The 17,592-nt window shown below is 43.7% G+C and overlaps 1 long non-coding RNA gene across 1 annotated transcript; it reads left to right on the forward strand.

Annotated features, from left to right (window-relative positions):
• Nucleotides 1–1,471: 1,471 nt before the first annotated feature.
• On the forward strand, nt 1,472–7,742 carry LOC125626530 (uncharacterized). The gene is made up of 4 exons (XR_007353792.2): nt 1,472–1,704; nt 5,270–5,459; nt 7,134–7,365; nt 7,476–7,742. It is a non-coding gene; the product is annotated as an uncharacterized LOC125626530 (long non-coding RNA).
• The last annotated feature ends 9,850 nt before the right edge of the window (nt 7,743–17,592 follow it).

The following is a 17,592-nucleotide window of genomic DNA, read 5'->3' on the forward strand; positions in this document are numbered from 1 at the left end:
ATTAGAGTTTGATTTAAGGATATTTACTTTGTATATTTTGATGAGCTAAAGGGGATGAAGTAGCCGTGGGGAGTAGAGTATCCTGTAGTAAACCTAGAATCCAGGAAGAGAATATAGAGAGGCTTGGTAGGAAGGAGCCCAGGGAAATGGCAAAGGGATGGGGACTGAGGACCTGGACTGTGGTTAGAGGATCCCTGGGCTGGAACCTGGAGTCGTGATGGGCCTGGTTTCACGTACCAGCCACGGGTAATGGGACAGAGTCCTGAGCAGGGGGGCTGAACGCTGCCTGGAGTTGTTCTGTTGGACTTTGTAACCCCAGAAGAGGTGGACTAAATGATGACCTGGCCAGAGGGCCAAGTTACCAGAAGAAAGACCATTGCAGAGTGAGCAACGAGCAGCGAGGGAGGTACCTTCCCAGACCTAGATGCAAGGAGGTGCACCAGGGGTGAGTGGCAATCCCATTACAACCCTCTTGAATGGGATTTAAGGGTACCTAGATCTAGGGTTGCCCCCCTCCTTACTGACACATGTGAAATTAAACTGCAGTAACTATCAAGCACAAAGACAGGTTTCAGAATAACAGCCATGTTAGTCTGTATTTGCAAAAAAAAAAAAAAGGAGTACTTGTGGCACCTTAGAGACTAACCAATTTATTTGAGCATGAGCTTTTGTGAGCTACATGCATCCGATGAAGTGAGCTGTAGCTCACGAAAGCTTATGCTCAAATAAATTGGTTAGTCTCTAAGGTGCCACAAGTACTCCTTTTCTTTTATCAAGCACAAAGTAATATATAACTCTGAGGCAGGTCCTCCTGGAGATTACCTGGTTATAAACAGGGAGAGCCACAAAAGGGGATGGGGAGAAAAGAGAGAGCAGATGGTCTTATGGTTAAGGCACTGGACTGGGACTCAGGAGGCCTGGTTCAATTGTGGGCTCTGCAATTTGGACAAGCCACATGTGGCCTGGTTTTTGAAAGAACTCAGGGTCAGGTTTTCAAGTGCTCAGCACCCACAATTAGGGCCTGGCCTGCAAAAGAGCTCTGCTCCTATTTAGACACTTCTATAAGGGCCAAGTTTTCTGAAGCAGCCAGCACCCAACGTGCACTAAATAGGTTGAGCTCTTTGGAAACTCTGGCCCTTAATTTCTCGGGAACTCAGTTCCTCCTGTCCACCCTTTATCAGTCTTGTCTCCTTAGATTCTGGGTCTTTGGAACAGGACCTGTCTGATACTGTGTGTTTGTACAACACCAAGCACAAAGAGGCCCTGGTCACAGCTGTGGCTTTCTGATGCTACTGTAATGCACATAATAATAACAGAGAGAAAGCCAGGTCCTCAGGATATTTTCTTGTCATAAATCCTTGCGAAATCTTCACGGACAGGCTAAAAATATCACATCTGTTGTTTTCCTTATTTCTCGTCAGCCTTGTGATTTATACGGGACCTCCAGGAATGACCCACATCCTGAGGCGTTTACTCATTCCTAGCCCAACTTTCTATCTGGCCGGGTGCCTGAGAGCAAAAATCTTTCTGTAATATAAAGAAGAGGACATCACCGAGAGGAAGGCTGATCTCGACGGAGCCTGCAAATGTCTGAGCTTGACGATTGGTAACCACAGCAACAGGGCCTCCTTTGAAATAATTGCTTGTTACAGATCCCCATTTTGTGCGGAGAACTGGTGAGCATTAAAAATTGGAGAAGACAAGGTAAGATCTATGAGGCAAGCAAAGGCATCAGCCTGGCCTATCGGAACTGACTGCCACCCAGCTGAGTAAATTAAAGCGGGCGCTGCCCGGGGGAGCAGCGTTAAATGGTGGTTTGACGATGCCCAGCAAATGGCTAAGCAGGCTGCTGCAGCTCCTCAACTTTTTGGGTGAAGAAAAGAAAGATTTAGCAACCCAAAGTGCCCATGTGAGAGTGAAAGGGACCACATGCTGCTCTCGTGTGAATCCACTGGAGTTACTCCAGATTTACGTTGTTGTAATGGCAAGCAGAATCCAGCCCAAGGCTTTTGCCGTAGGGAAAACTGCTTCAGGCTCTGATTCTGGGTTGCTCTGCTTGGCATGGGAACAATGGGGAGGGGTTTTTATAAACCACCTTGTGCTCCCCGTGTTCTGGAGAAGGTTGGGGACCTGCCTGCCCATGGTGTAAATTAGATCAGCCTTAGGGCGGCTATAATTTACACTCTGCTCCCCATGCACCCTTAGCACAGTGCTCTGGCTACATTCCCCTTTGTCCCCCTCAAATGTCCCCTTCCTCTGATCGTCCCAGCCCATCCCCGACACGATCCTTATACTGAGTGGGGAAGAAGTCTTGTGCTGGCTTTATATGGGGCAGTGAGGCCCATTGCACTGGGGTAATTCCTGAAGTGCATCTCCAGTGGCTTTCTGACCCCTTTGTACTGCTGGAGAGGAGCATCGAGGCCAATCACAACTGAGAACTGGACCGATAGAATTTAACATCCACAGTCTTTTTGATGGTGTTTTTAAACCAGCCCCCTGAATTTTACAACAGGGGGTCAGTTCTGGAAGTCCAGCGCAAGTGCCGATTTCTCCACAGTAAAAGAACATTTCTTTTGGAAGGGTCAGATTCTGACACGGAGCATTTGTGTTGAGGAACACCTCCCTGGGCGCTTGTCAACAGGACTACGAGCGTGATGGGTACCACTCAGCGTCAAGCCTTTTACTCATAGAAACTGGAAATAACCTCGGGGAATATGAAAGGAGACCAGGTTTAGTTTTGATCTCCCCTTACACCCGTTTAACTCCCTTGATCTCACTGGGGTCACTCCTGATTTTCACCGCTATCAGGGCTTGTCTATATGCAGATTTAACTTAAGATGTGATTTGTAAACTGATCTAGTGAAACCGGTGCCAGATGCTTCCGGGCCGGCATTAGGGAAAATGGCGCCTGAGACAAACTTGTATTTTGGTGCCCCTGGCCCCCACTGCCTCCCTGGGCTTCCCGCCCATCCTCCCTGGCCACGGCTGCCTCCCTTCCACCCTATTGCCCTGAGCTCCCTTCCGTGGCCTCACACCCAGGCCCACCCCTCTCCTTGACTCCTAACCACAGCGTCCCCCTGACCACAGCGCCCTGTTGTGGGCACTTAACCTGGGCTTAAACCAGGCTCATGTCAATTTAAGCCAGTTAAGCTGAACGGCAGTAAGCCCCTCTTAAACCAGAATAAGAACTTCTACACAGGGGTTTTCAGTGGTTTAACTAAACCAGTGCAGAGGTGCGGGTAGACAACCCCGAGGAAAGAGGAGAACCAGGCCCCAGGGTTTCTTTAAGAAGGCGGTGTTTCACGCCCTCTGAGGAGCAGCCATGCCCCGTTCTGTTGCCATTACTATAGCAACTTGCTACCTCCTGATTTAGTTATGAATGATAGGAGCAGCCTCAGTGCAGGCTCCAGCTGACACCCTGTTGCTTCAAACATGCTTGAGGATTGCTTTCTTTTTAACCCGCCAGAGACTTGTGGGTTCCGGCTGAGGCATCTCTGTGCTTGGGCTTGCGTTGCTCTCTCCGTTACGGCGTACGTTGCACAGAGGAGGCAAATCAGGGCCAGTTTTCAATACAAACCTATGCTGGGGAGAAAAAGGGGTTGTGCATTTTTGGGAGCTTGCTGTTCACAGCATCAATCCTCCAAGATCAGTGGGAATTGAGGGCGCTTAGCACCTCACAGGATCAGGCCTGGCGAGCTGGCTGTGGCTTATCTGTAGCAGGAGTAAAATGTCCCTGCTGGATTTTCTGCCGCCGTGGACCTTTGCCTTATGCTGCTGAAAGACACCATAAACCAGACACCATATGCTGCTGAAAGACACCATAAACTATTTAATCTATCTATTTCGGAGTGGCCGTTCAGTATTACTAGCCCCATTTAATAAATGAGGAAAGTGAATCACGCAGACGAGAAGTGACTCCCCCAAGGTCAAAGGGAACCGTTGTCAGAGCTGGGATAAGAACACGGGGGGTTGAGTTCCTGGCACTGGGCAAGACCACTATAATTTTGATGATTATGGTAGTGCCCAGAGGCCCCAGCCAAGATCAGGGTATCATTGTGCTCGGTGCAGAACACAGTTCCCTGTACTGAAAAGCTTACAATCTAAATAGAGAAGACAGACCGAGGGTGGGAGAAGGAGTATTGTTATCCCCATTTTACAGATGGAGAACTGAGACCCAGAGAAATTAAATCACTCGTATTGGGGTGCACAGAAAGCCTGTTGCTGAGTCAGGAACTGAACCTAGATCTCCGGAGTTCTTCGACCTTAACCTTTTCTCTCCAGTGAGAATGGTAACACTTCCCTTGCAATGTAAAAGATCCCAGCAGTCTGTGCTCTCTGTGAGCATCCATGCTGTGTGACCAAGAGGCTTGATTTCCCTACACAGCCCCAGGTCCTGGTAAGATGACATTCTGGATTTGCCCTGGGGGGTAGGTGCCCTTCTTGTAGTGTCAATTTTGCTGTGCCTGGTTAGAGTTCTAAGGCCTCAATACGCTGCTGGCTCACCAGCTCAATCCCCCTCCGAGTCGAGAGCTCCTCTGATGAGGGATGTGATTTAAATTCATTGCTCCTCAGAACTGACTGGCTTTTCATCCATCTGAGGATGATACGTACACCTAGTACACTGAGTTTGAGACTATAACCGTTTACTGTAACATTAACAGTCCTCGGAGCCAGTTTTCAAGAGGATAATTGCTTAATTATCTATAATGCAAGGAGCCTTCAGGTCACTTCATTACATAATTGAATATTTCATGGGCCTTTAATCCCAGTATCTCAAGGCATTTTACAATCCTGAATGAATTAATCCTTACAATCCACCCCTGAGAGATAGGGGAGTATCATCCTCATTTTACAGATGGGAAAACTGAGGCACAAACAGGTGAAGTGACTTGCCAAAGGTCACAAAGTGTATCAGTGGCAGAGTCAGGAGTAGAACCGAGGAGTCCTGATTCTCACTTCCCTACTGCTGCCCCAAGACAATGCACCTTCCCTTCGTAATCAGATTTTGGGCTGTGGGGAAGAAGGGGAAAGAGATCTGAGCTTAAGTGAGAAAACTACTCTGGGCCCAACCCTACAGATTATTACCTAAACAATCCTTACACAAATATTCCCATTGACTTCAGTGGGATTGCTAATGTGTGTGCAGCTTGCAGTATCAGATCCTGTGCCAGAGTGTTACATTTACGCACATTAGCAAAGCAAATAGAAAAATTGCAGAGCAGCTGGTGCACATGTCGTACTTTAATACTAACTTGTCTGTTTCTGTTAGGAAAAGAAAATGGTGACCAATTAGCGGATGGCTTTCCCCCCCACCCTGCAAGCCTTTGGATAAAAGCTAGCCAGATGGGAAGCTAAGTACGCTACAGAATTGAATGGACCCGGGAAGTTCTCCATTGTGTTCTGGGGCTCAGTCCTGCAAGATGCTGAGCACTCTAGCCCTGATAGAGTAAAGAGCTTAAGTACGTGCTTAACTTTTATGAGCTCAATCGTCCCGTTGTTTTCACTATTCACACGCTTAAATGCTTTGCGTTTTCCAGGCTGGCTGTTTGCCGTTAGAGCCAGAGATCATGCAGGGGGAATTGATTCCATCAGTTGCCTTTCCCGCTTCAATTTTAATGTTGACACTCCTGAAGAATAAAGTGATTTCTTGCTTAGGGTTTCGTGGTCAGATTTGGACAACTAATGCGCACTCTCTGCAAAGGGAATTTTTTTTTCACAGTTACCCAGCACGGCTAGATACTGCTGTGATGTTAGCTGTACTGAGATCCTCAGTAGATTAAAAAAAGCTTCCATGGCCTCTGGTGTGTTTAAACCCCGCATCAATTAAACCGGCTCGCAGCAAGGCCTTGTCTATCTTGGGGTCCATAGCTGTTTCAGCGCAAATCCCTTGTGTAGACCCTGTCTAACCCAGTGCTCCAAGCAGATGCCAAACACATACATTTCAGATATAGCTACTTATTAACTATAGAAATATATTGAGGCTTGTAGCAAACTTCGTATTATCTACACTTGAAATGTATATGTCTGGACAGCGCCTTGCACACTAGGGCCTTATTCATGGTGGGAGCCCCTGTGTGCTACCATAATAATAAACTGCAATTTCAGTTAGTACAGTGGGCCTGATTCTGCTCTCACACTGGCTTTAAACAACTGTAACCCTGAGTTATTCTTGATTTAGATTGGTGTAAGCCAGGGCAGGATCACAGCTACCAACTTCTTCACTTCCTGTCCTCAGCTTTTGTGCAGCGTTGCTGTGTGCCATTAAAAGAGCTGCTGTGTTCTGCCCCAGAGGTGGCCACATTTCACTGGTGGGTAAAGCGGCCCTGTATGTATAAAGCATGCTTGCTAGTTAGCATGGCATCTCACCATATCTCCTGGCCAGAAAACCCCTTCTGCATCCCCCTGGCTGCTACAATCTGTCTCCCTAATTTAGGCATTACAGTGGGGTCTTGTCCTTCTGCTGGATGAGATTTCCTGTAATGACTAGCACAGCCATGCAGCAGCCAGCTGGATCCAGGCAATAGCTGTAAAGCGCTTTGAGATCCTTCTGGTCATCGGGTGCTATGTAATCATAAGGTATTAGTATTCTAACCCAAGTGCTGGAAGAGTTTCCACTGCAGAGCTGATAGGGGGAGACATTTGGTGGTGAGTTCATAAGTTAATTCTCCGGAAGCTCTGGGAAGCACATAGATTTATAAAACAAAAGGTCATAATGTGGTTTAATGAGATTAGATGTATTCAATAAGCAGAGCATGAAGGCATTGGTTCAAGTTTAACCTTAGGTAAAAAGCACCCAGGGCTAATGGGTTTTATGAAGCAACGCAGACTGGTCTGATTTTTTTCCTTCTGAATTGTAGGGTTAGGAGGTGGTATTTTAGTTTAATACTTCTCAGTCTGCCAGGTCAAGCTTGGCATTTCAGAACTGTGACAACCTTGTCTTCCTCCTCTATTCTACCATAGTCTTTCCTCGGCTGTCTGTCTTCAATAACATTCTAGCCAAGGGATGCATTCTTTTCTGTAGAATTGTCTCTGGTTTTCATTTCCATTCCCTAAATAAAGGATGACAATCTGTTTACCTTTGCCAGTGGATTCAAGACCTTTCACCTTCTCTCGCTCTCTCTCTCTCTCCCCAGGAATTCCTCAGATGAACAATGAGGGGAAAAAATGGACCCAGAGCTGTTTTGCTACATGCCCATCATTCCAAGGCCATGGCTCTGTTAGTTAGCCAAGTTTAAAATACCCGTCAAGGCCATCATAGACAGTAGAGCCACTCAGGTGAAGCTGCTTAATGCAGCTTAAAGATAAGGTCCTCTTGTAACCAATGAACAAACCAGATAAACAGAGCATAAACATGTTCCATTGCAGGTGAGTTTCTGAGTACAATGCAACTTTTTGTGACGAGTTGTACCAAAAATGTTTTGCTGTGTGTAATATTTCCACTGGAGAGAAAAAAAAAATCTTTATTTTTGATACAGGCAAAAGACTTGACAAGACAGAGAGAATCAGGGAGGCTGCTCTAATTGGCCAGAGGTGCAAAGGAGAAGGGTCTTGCACCGAGAGTTGGTGGATTTCTTTCTCGCTTGATACATTCAGTCATAACATCCTTCAAGTTTCCAGGCTTCTTTTTCCCCCCTTGAGATCTGATCCTGGTGAATTTGTGCTGATTTCATTGAAATGTTTCACTCAGGAAAAAAAAAACCTACAAAAAATCTGAAAAAATTAAACGGTTTTGTTCAAAATGATCTGATTTGATTTTTTGCTTCAAAATGACTTTATTTTTCTTTTGGAATTTCTTTGTTTCTTTAAAAAAAACATTTTAAAAGAAGCTCAAAATCAAAATGAAATGTTTGGTTTCACCTGAAATGATTTTTTTCCCCCCAGAATTGCAGGTAAACCAAAAAATCAGTTATTCACACATCTGTAATTAAAACAAATATCTCTGATATCACAAATGTATTTTTGAATCTTTATTTTCAGTTGTCGGGAAAGAACTTACCATCCACAGGAAATCCATCGGTTTTGCATAGCAGTGTATTCCCAGGGAAGCTTTGTTATGATTGGAGCTAGTAGCATTCTAGATGAAGAGATTTGGTGAGATCTGCCTTTTTATGCCCACTTTCTGCTGACGAGATGCACTGTAATTCCCTTGAGGCGTTACTTTGCATTTGTGTTTCTTAAAGGGGCAGTCAGTTACAATCTCAGGAATTAATGCGGTTTCAGGGCTAGCAGGGACAGAAGAGTTCTAAAACTCTTCCATAGCAAGATTATAAAATGTTCCCAATTTGTGTAGGCCATTCAGGAGGGTTGCTGGGGTTGAAGCATCAGCTTTAAGCTTTGAATGGGAGCTGATGAGGGGAAGATTAAGGCAGAAGGATGGGGAAAAGTGGAGGGAGAGAGAAGATGGGAGGTATAAGAGTAGAGATTTAGATGAGGATCTCACCTTTAGGCCCTGATTCAGCAAGTCACTTAAGTATTTGCTTCACTTTAAGCATGTGTGTAGTCCCATTAATTTAAGCCTGTGCTTCAGTACTTTGCTGAATTAGAGCCTTTAATAGCAACTTCCTCTCAAAGTGCTTTATGTACTGATTTGCGGACTAACCTGAAGTTCACCTCCATGACAACTGAAATGCAGCCCCTTCTGGTGTGGAACGGAGCTGCTGTTTGACATTGCACACCAAACATTCAGCGATCTTTCAGACAAGTGGAAAAGAATACCATATACAGGGAAGATCTGAGGCTGACATAACGTATTTACTTGAATTGAAATTTGACTGGTATGGTAGGGGTTAACACCCTGGCCCTTGTGAAAATGTCAAGAGCCTATTTAATGACCCAAATGCAGTCAATACTTTTGCTTGAAGTCTCATCTCAAAGGCAGAATCTGGGGTGAAGGAGCTTGCACTGTTGCCGTTCATGCTTTACCATTGCGGGGATAGATGAAAGAATTTAGACTCCAGAGACGGTAGTGTGGCACTTTTCACAAACATTCATTTATTTTTTAAAGAATCATTTTGAAGGGTGAGATTTTGAAAGGGCAGTTAGATTTCCAGCTCCCATCCAAAGTCAGTGGGAATCAGGTGCCTAATTTGGAAATGCCTTTGGAAAATCTATTCCTAAATGTCTAAATATTTGTCCTACTGGCTGTGGGCAAGATGGCACAACGTAGCTTTTAGGCAATCTGTTTTCATGGACTAAAACTCATTGGCAACAAACCCTGACTGGCAGAAATTCACCAAGACTGGTTTACATGAGTCGAGGTTGCCGAGGACAAAAACCATAAAGGAAAACAAGGGTAAGCAAGAAAAAATGGAGCAGGAAAATAAATGATCTTTGGGCATTTGAATAGACTTAACTCATTTGCCCAAAGACTTTCTTTTGGTCTTTAATGTTTTCAAATGACCATCGTTCTCTTTTGGAGTGCTCAGTATCAGGAGAGGCTGTCAAACAGTTCAGCAATTATCATATCCCAAAGGGAAGCTAGTTAATGATTTCTCTGGCTACAGCTTGGTCTTTCAGTTTTCATGCTATGCCAGAATAGTTCCCATTTAATCAAGCGTTTTAGGGTTTGGTTCTTGATGTTAGTGTATGATTCTGAAGTGTAGTGAAAGCTATCCACTTCTTCCTCTTGATACGTCGCCATTGCCCCATAACATGAGAATTATGAGGTTGCTTGATTAAATCAGTGGTAACTAAATTGATAACTAATAAAAGAAAATAGTTCTTCCCATAGCAGGTGCTCAGGTAGTAACATTCATAGGCTGTTACAGAACTGCATTAAAAAAGTGGATAATTCCAACGGCTGCAAAATGTTTGTTTGCGGAGATGGGTTCGAATCAGAACCTTGAATGTGATCACCTGCAAACTTTGGGGAAGTTTGGATTTGGATGTGGCTTTAGAGCCAAGCTTTGTGGCTCTGCTCTTCTTGAAGCATCATTTAAAATGGAGCAATCAAATTTCAATCTTCATCTTCACAGGGGTCAGAAAGAAATCCCCCCCCTCCAAATTCAGCAAGAATATGTGTACTATAAGAATAAGTGTACTATAGATTCTTTTACCTGATGGGCACTGCCCAAATCCCAATATTGCTTTAATGGTGTAAATATTTGGTGTAAATAATGGTGTAAACCTAGGATAAATCTGTATTCCTGTAGCTAATAAATTAATCGGGGATGAAATCTTCCATTGAAGACAATGGAAGTTTTGCTATTGGCTTCAACGGGGCCAGTGTTTCACCTCAGATGTCCAAAGAAATCTGGCATGCAACTGTGCATGAATTTGTATGGCTTTTTGTGCTTGCAATGCACAAATTAAGCACTTACATGCACAAGTGCCTAATTTTCATGTTTGGTTGCAAATTAAGCATGAATTGCACCCCTAAAATCTTTGAATAGCTGGAGTCCTATCTTCAGCTGGTGCAAATCAGCATAGCTTCACTGAAGTTAATGAAACCTCAGTTTACCCCGGCTAAGGATTTGACCCCTGCTTCATCACATTAATCCTTCCGTCTTTTGCAAATATACAGGAAGAAATGTATGTTTCATGGAATTTTGCCTTCGCAAACATACATATTTGAGGGGTGCCAAAGTCCTATGTTGCATGATAAATTTAGCATACATTGAAGATAAAAATAATTGATTTTTTAATCATGAAAGCTCGAGCTTTTGAGGCAGTCTGTCATTTGCTTTTCATAATGGCGACATAGGCAGAATGTTCTGCTTTAATTTCTGTCTGAGTTCTTAATCTTTAAACAATGAACCAAATGACGTATTTGGGGCAAGGGTCTCACCTAAAGGTTGCAGGGGAGTTAAAGTAACTTAAAGCTTGTATTGCATTGCATTGCATTATTAATTCAAATAAAGTTTGATTGTTCAGCTGCACATTACACATGTAGGTACTTATGGAAAGGGAATTTAATAAAGCAGAAATTACACTTCTATTGTTTTGTGCTTGAGAAGTCAGGTGGGTTGTTGCAATCTAGTGAAATGTAGGATCTGAAATATGTAGGATCATGGTATTAGCTCGATGCAACATGGTCTAGAAGAATGAGTGCACAGTTGTATGTCCTGAGTTTTCTTGAGACAGTGTGGTCTAATGCATAGGGCACTGGCCTGTCAGGAGGCCCCAAGTTCTAAACCCCACTCTGCCACAACCTACTGTGTGTCTAGGAGCAAGTCAATTTTCCTGTTTCCCCATCTATATATCTTAGCGTTATACTCTGACCAATCACGATAGTGTCCAATACCTCCGTGTAGAAGTAATAGCAAAATCCCTAGTGGTCTTTGTGCAGCCCTTTGTGTGTCTTGTCTATTTAGATGGTAAGCTCGGGGCAGGGACTGTATCTTGCTCTCTGTTTGTACAATCCTTAGCTCAGTGGGGTCCTCATCTCAGTTAGGGCCTTAGGCACTACCATAATATTAATAGTATAAATCTACCTCTGCCACCGACTCACTCTGTAGCCTAGGGCAAGTTACGTGACCTTTCTCCCTCACCTTCCCCATCTATGATACGGAGATAACACTATTTATCTTTAAAGAGAGTTGAAAAATATTGGCTAAAAGTTCTTTCGATGCAGTTTTTGTTCCCTAAATTATTCAGCAAATATTTCCCCTTCCATTATTAAAGCAAGTCTATTAGTTCATTGACTAACATCAGTGGACGAATTTATTCAGTTAAGTTTCTTGTTGATTGGCAAATAAATTATTGGCAAATAACTGTTCACATTTTTTTTTGTTAGCTCTGCTAACCTTGTTCACAGCAATATTGCAAGGGTTAATTAATGTTCATGAAACTCTTTGAACATGGGAAGTGCTGCATAAATGCTAAAGGCTGTTACAGCCTGATTCTAATCTCACTTACTCATCTGTGTAACTCAAATGGGACCAGTTCTTTACTCAAAGCCGGTTTTACATTTGTGTAACTCCATTTACTTTAAAGGCGTTTCATCTGTTGACACCAAGGTTAAATTTGATTCATTGACTGCTGTAGAATTACTCCTAATTTACATCACTATACGTGAAATCCAAGTCCGGGCCCAAAGGTATTTAGGTGCCCAAAGATGCAGAAAGGCACCTGGTGGAATTTTCAAAAGGCCTTAGGCACCTAACACATTTCAATAAGTCTGATGAGTTGTCTACACTTGCAACATCTACATCATCACAGCTGTAGTGCTTCCGTGCAGATGCTACCTGTGTCGATGGGAGAGGTTCTCCTGTCAGCATCGATAATCCACCTCCCCGAGAGGTGGTAGCGAGGTTCTTCTGCTGACCTAGCGCTGTCTACACTAGCGGTTAGGTCAGTTTAACTACATGGCTCAGGGGTGTGGATTTTTCACACCCCTGAGTGACATAACTACGCCAGTGTAAATTCCCAGTGTAGACCAGCCCTTATGCTCCTAAACACCAGATTTTCAAAGGTATTTGGGCACGCAACTTCTATTGATTTCAATGTGAACTAAGCTTCTAAACACGGACCCTAAGTGCCTAAGGGCTTGTCTACATGGACAATTAATTCACAGCAAGCTGGGGTGTGAATCTACCACACACTAGCCTGCCGCGCTCTAACCATTTGTGTGGATCCTGCTGACGCACATTAATAGTTTGTTAATGTGCTTTGATCAAAGAGGACTAGATCAAAATACATTGACAAACTGTTGAGGTATGACAGTCAATCTGTGGCAGGTAAGTGTGGGGTAGATTCACACCCCATCTTGCTGTGAGCCAACTAAGGTAGACAAACCTTTAAAATAACTTGGAGCCTAAATGCCATTTTCATTAGTAATTAAGAACATCTGAAAAATTTACCCTTACCTTTAAGCATGTGCTTAAATTTCCTATTCAGGAACTGAATTGTGTCGAAGTCCATGGGACTTAAACACGTGCTTAAAATTGAGCATGTACTTAAATGCTTTCCTAATAGACATGCCTTTCTGGATCGTGGTGTCTGTACTGCTTCATGAACTCGGTAAACTGATTAGTTGCTCTAAATATTCCAGCGTATTGGTTGCTAGTCTGTATCTGTTTTCCCCTATTAAATATGAATAAATAACACATACAAGTAAAATTGTATCAAAGATAAATTGTATCAAAGATAAACTTGAACCACACAGGCGCAGGTTTAAATATGCTGTGCTGTTAGATGGACCTGAACTGGAAAATTACTTTCAAACAAAAGTGAACTCTGGAGAAGTTGGATTCTAGATCCAGACGCAGCTGTTTGGCTGTTCTGTGGGGGGCTAGAATGTGAACAAGGAATATGAGCAACAGAGCGCTCTGGAGCTGTTCAGATTAGGCTCTGAACTCCATATTTGGGACTGATCTCTGGTTCTAAGTATCACTGTGCTTCACCTCAGAAGGGCTGGGGCTAACTTTTTTGTTTTGGATGGATTTGCATGAGGCTGAGTTTCAGGCAGGAACAAAAATTCCCCCATAAAAAACTGATGGAAGCTCACCGGCTTTCACATCAGAATCATGTGAAGGATAGGTCCATCAATGGCTATTAGCCAGGATGGGCAGGGATGGTGTCCCTAGCCTCTGTTTGTCAGAAGCTGGGAATGGGCGACAGGGGATGGATCACTTGATGGTTACCTGTTCTGATCATTCCCTCTCGGGTACCTGGCATTGGCCACTGTCGGAAGACAGGATACTGGGCTAGATGGACCTTTGGTCTGACCCAGTATTGCTGTTCTTAAGTAAAACCATTAATTTTACATTACTTTGATTCAAAATCCTAGACTGGCACCAGGCTTGCTCTAGGACCTGCCATCATAATCCAGGAACCTGCCGACGAACCTAGGCTGAACTTAGTTGGCAAGGAAATCTAAAACCAGGTGAGTACTTTGCAGTTTGGGGGTTAGTTCGACCATTTTGCACAGCCTTAGGTGTAAGCATTGCCCTGTTTTCACATAATGCAAGTGGGGGAAATTTGGTCCACTTTCATGATTTGAATGGACAACAGAAGAGTTTGTGTCTATTAATTACTGTAGTTGTTTGATGAAACACCCGTTTTGCCTCCATGGTTAATGGGATACGGTAACAGGTTGATGTGTGTATGTGATATTGTACATTGATTTGTAAGCACGGCCTCATATTCTTGATGCAAATAGCACTCGGTGACGAGTCACGTGGTTTGACCTGTATCATGTGGTATTTAAAATATGCATGCTGAAACTTGTTTTACATATGCTACAATGGGAGTAACAAAAAGCTTGACACTTCCACTTGCAGCAGATTGATTTATGGTGGTGCTTACGGAGCACCTGTGTTAAGTGCAGGAAATACCACAAATATGGGTAAAAGGATAATGCTGTGGTACGGCAAATGTTAAGATTTATTGTCCCTCACTGTGCGCACATGATTGGGTCAGAGCTTCACCTGGGGTAAATCAGTGGAGCTAAATTGATTTGCTCCAGTTGAGGATCTGTGCCCATAATCTCGAGGGGCCAGATTGTGAACTTCTTACTTACACCGAGTAGTGCCTTAATCCTGGAATAGTCCTATTGAAATCAATAGGATCCTCTGAGGAGAAAGGTAATATGGGTAAGTGTATCAGAATTTGACACTATGTGAATTAGACGTAGTGAGCCTGATTCTGAGCTCACACCAGTTTTACAAAGCTGTGCCACTGACATCACTCTCTCTTTACGATGGTATGAGAACAGACTCGGGTCCATCGTACTTCCACGCATACATGCTGGTTTATGTGTAACAGATAGGGAATCTGCATATTGGCGCACTGGTTTCGGTCCAGGTGAACATCACATTGTATCTGTATGACAGTTTTGCAATTTTTCAGGGAGTTACTGTTTGTTTTTGTTTGTTTGCCATTTCCTTTTCTTCTTCTTTTTATAAACAACTGTCCGTTTGTGAGGCAAAGGGAGAGTGATATGGAGGCACAGAGAATATACCAAAGGTTATGCAGGTAAAAGATATAAATGGATATACAGTATATACATGATGAGGGGGTAACAACACTCCATAGGTACACTGGTCACAGAAAGTCAAGCTGATGTTTGGTGCAATAAATCCCTTTGCACACAAAGAGCAGGCATCACTCACTGTTCTGGGCTTGCGGGTCTAGGGAGGCATTGCTGAAGATACCACAGCTGCTAGGTGAAAGTCAAAAGTGTATTCTTCTTGCACACCTGAGAGTTTGACCTTTCCTCCCACAATCTTCCTGTGGACTGAGGAGGTCTCCTGGGAGGCTCTGAAATCCTTCCAAGGCTGTGATTTCTGAGATCCAAGATAGGTCCCCACCTGCGCGACAGCCAACATCTTGACCAACATTGGGCACTGAACTGAGGACATCCAGAGCATGAGTCTCTACAGCTTGAGGTAAAGAACCAGGTTCTCATACCAAGAGCTGGACAAGACCCATAGCCTCACTGGACTGGATGCTGAGGACATGTATGTCATCCACTGGCCACTAGGGTACAATTGTGTCTCACATAATTGGGTGCTACACAAGTGTGGATGTGACGCATGACAGTAAATGTGCTAGAGACAGTAAATGTGTGCTCAGGCTGGGGGGGGGGGGTGTTTAAAGGCCAGAAGAAGGAGTATGAGAAAGATTTCTTTCATGATTTGGTCCCCACCAAATATGGGTTGCAATTGTTTGATGAAACCCCCATACCATCATTTTGTCCAAACCATGGAATCAGCCATGGGTTCTAGGATGGCTCCCCAATATGCCAACCTCTTCATGGGCCACCTTGAGGGAAAATTTATGGGAAAATGTGCCACAAAACCAACTATATACCTGAGATGCATTGATGATATTTTCATCCTCTGGACGGAAGACCTAAGATCCCTCATAGATTTCTACCACAACTTCAACAACTACTAACGGTCCATCAAACTCTCTCTAGAATGCTCCCACACCAGCATCAACTTCCTCAACACCATGATTAGCTTAAATGATGCAACTCCACAAACAATGATACACAAGAAACCCACCGATCACCATATTTACCTTCACAGATCCAATAATCGCCCCAGCCACACACACAAATCTGTTATCTACAGCTACACGCTCAGCTACCACAGAATTTGCTCGAAAGAGAAAGTCTGGGATACATACCTAAACACACTTAAAACCACCTTCGCTAAACAAGCACGCTCCACCAGAAAGAAGCAGATTGCATCATGGAACAGTCCACCCAAATACCCTAGAAGAACCTGCTTCAATACAGAAAAAAACAACAACCCAACCCTGACCACAGATGCTTTGTTATCACCTACCACTTCACACTGGAACACATACAGGGTCTCATTAAACTATTACAACCCATATTTGATGGGGATCACATCTTGAAAGAGATCTTTCCTGAACCCCACTCTTCTAGCCTTCAAAACCCGCACTCACCCATCAGGAGCAAGCTCCCCACAGACCTAGACATACAAACTCAAAGTGGCATCAGACCCGGTTAGAACAACCTATGCAAAACCTGCAGACATATTTCCACTGTTATGATGATCAATACCTCCCACAACACACCTTTCAAGATTCATGGGTCCTACACATGCTTATCACAATATGGGGTACCAGTACCTCATCCAGTGAATCAAAATGCCCCAATAACAACTAGGTGGGTGAAACCAGACAATCACTGTGCCCTCAAATGAACTCACTCAGAAAAATGATAAGAAAAACATCATATCATCTCTGGGCGAACACTTTTCACTAGGCGATTGCTTCATAGCTGATCTTTCAATGCTTGTCCTCAAAGGAGACGTGCACAATATCATCAAAAGGTGACCTTGGGACCTTAAATTGCTAAACACTGAAAGCCATGGGCATAACAGCGACGCTGGTCTTATGGCGCATTACAACAATTTGTGACACACCACATTGCCTACCACCCTTAATGGCCCACTTCAAACCCTTTGTGCTTAACTATATAACCCCCATTTCCCCACTTCATTTCAAGTGACTGCCTCCCACATCTTCTGCTTCACAATCTGTCCCAACTTGTGTTTAGTTCAGACACTCTGTTTTCTTCCTCAGACCTGAAGAAGACTTTGTGTCGCTCAAAAGCTTGTATCTTCCACCAACAGAAATTGGTCCAATAAAAGTACTACCACATCCAACTTGTCTCTGTAATATGCTGGGACCAACACAACGACCACAGCACTGCAAACAGTAAACGTGCTAAGCATGTGTGTGAATACCAAGCTCAGACGCGCTTAGGCCTGTTGGCTTACATTGAGCTGCCTAACTTGAATTAAGCACAGTCGATTTAACTGTGAAATGCAGACAAAACCTCTGAGGTCCATGACTGGTCTTCATCTTCACCAAGACGTCCTCCGACTCCCTGCCTTTGCTCCGTCACTACTTTCCATGTTTTCTGTTGTGTAAACATGAAAACAAACAGACAAGTGGCATTTGATCTGCTGACATTTATGTTTATAGCTCTCTGATCTGCAGTGAAAGAGACTTAGGTTGATGAGTGCACTTTTTATAAAGGAAGAAATTAACGGAGTAGCAATAAAACTGTGGAGTTGCATAGGTTTACTAAAGAATTACAATACAAACCTACAAAAATGAAGAAGATAAAGTGACTGTAACTGATCATTTTTAAAGGCCTGCCTCTTGGTT

Source organism: Caretta caretta, chromosome 26, assembly GCF_965140235.1.
Source record: "Caretta caretta isolate rCarCar2 chromosome 26, rCarCar1.hap1, whole genome shotgun sequence".
NCBI classification, from domain to species: domain Eukaryota; kingdom Metazoa; phylum Chordata; order Testudines; family Cheloniidae; genus Caretta; species Caretta caretta.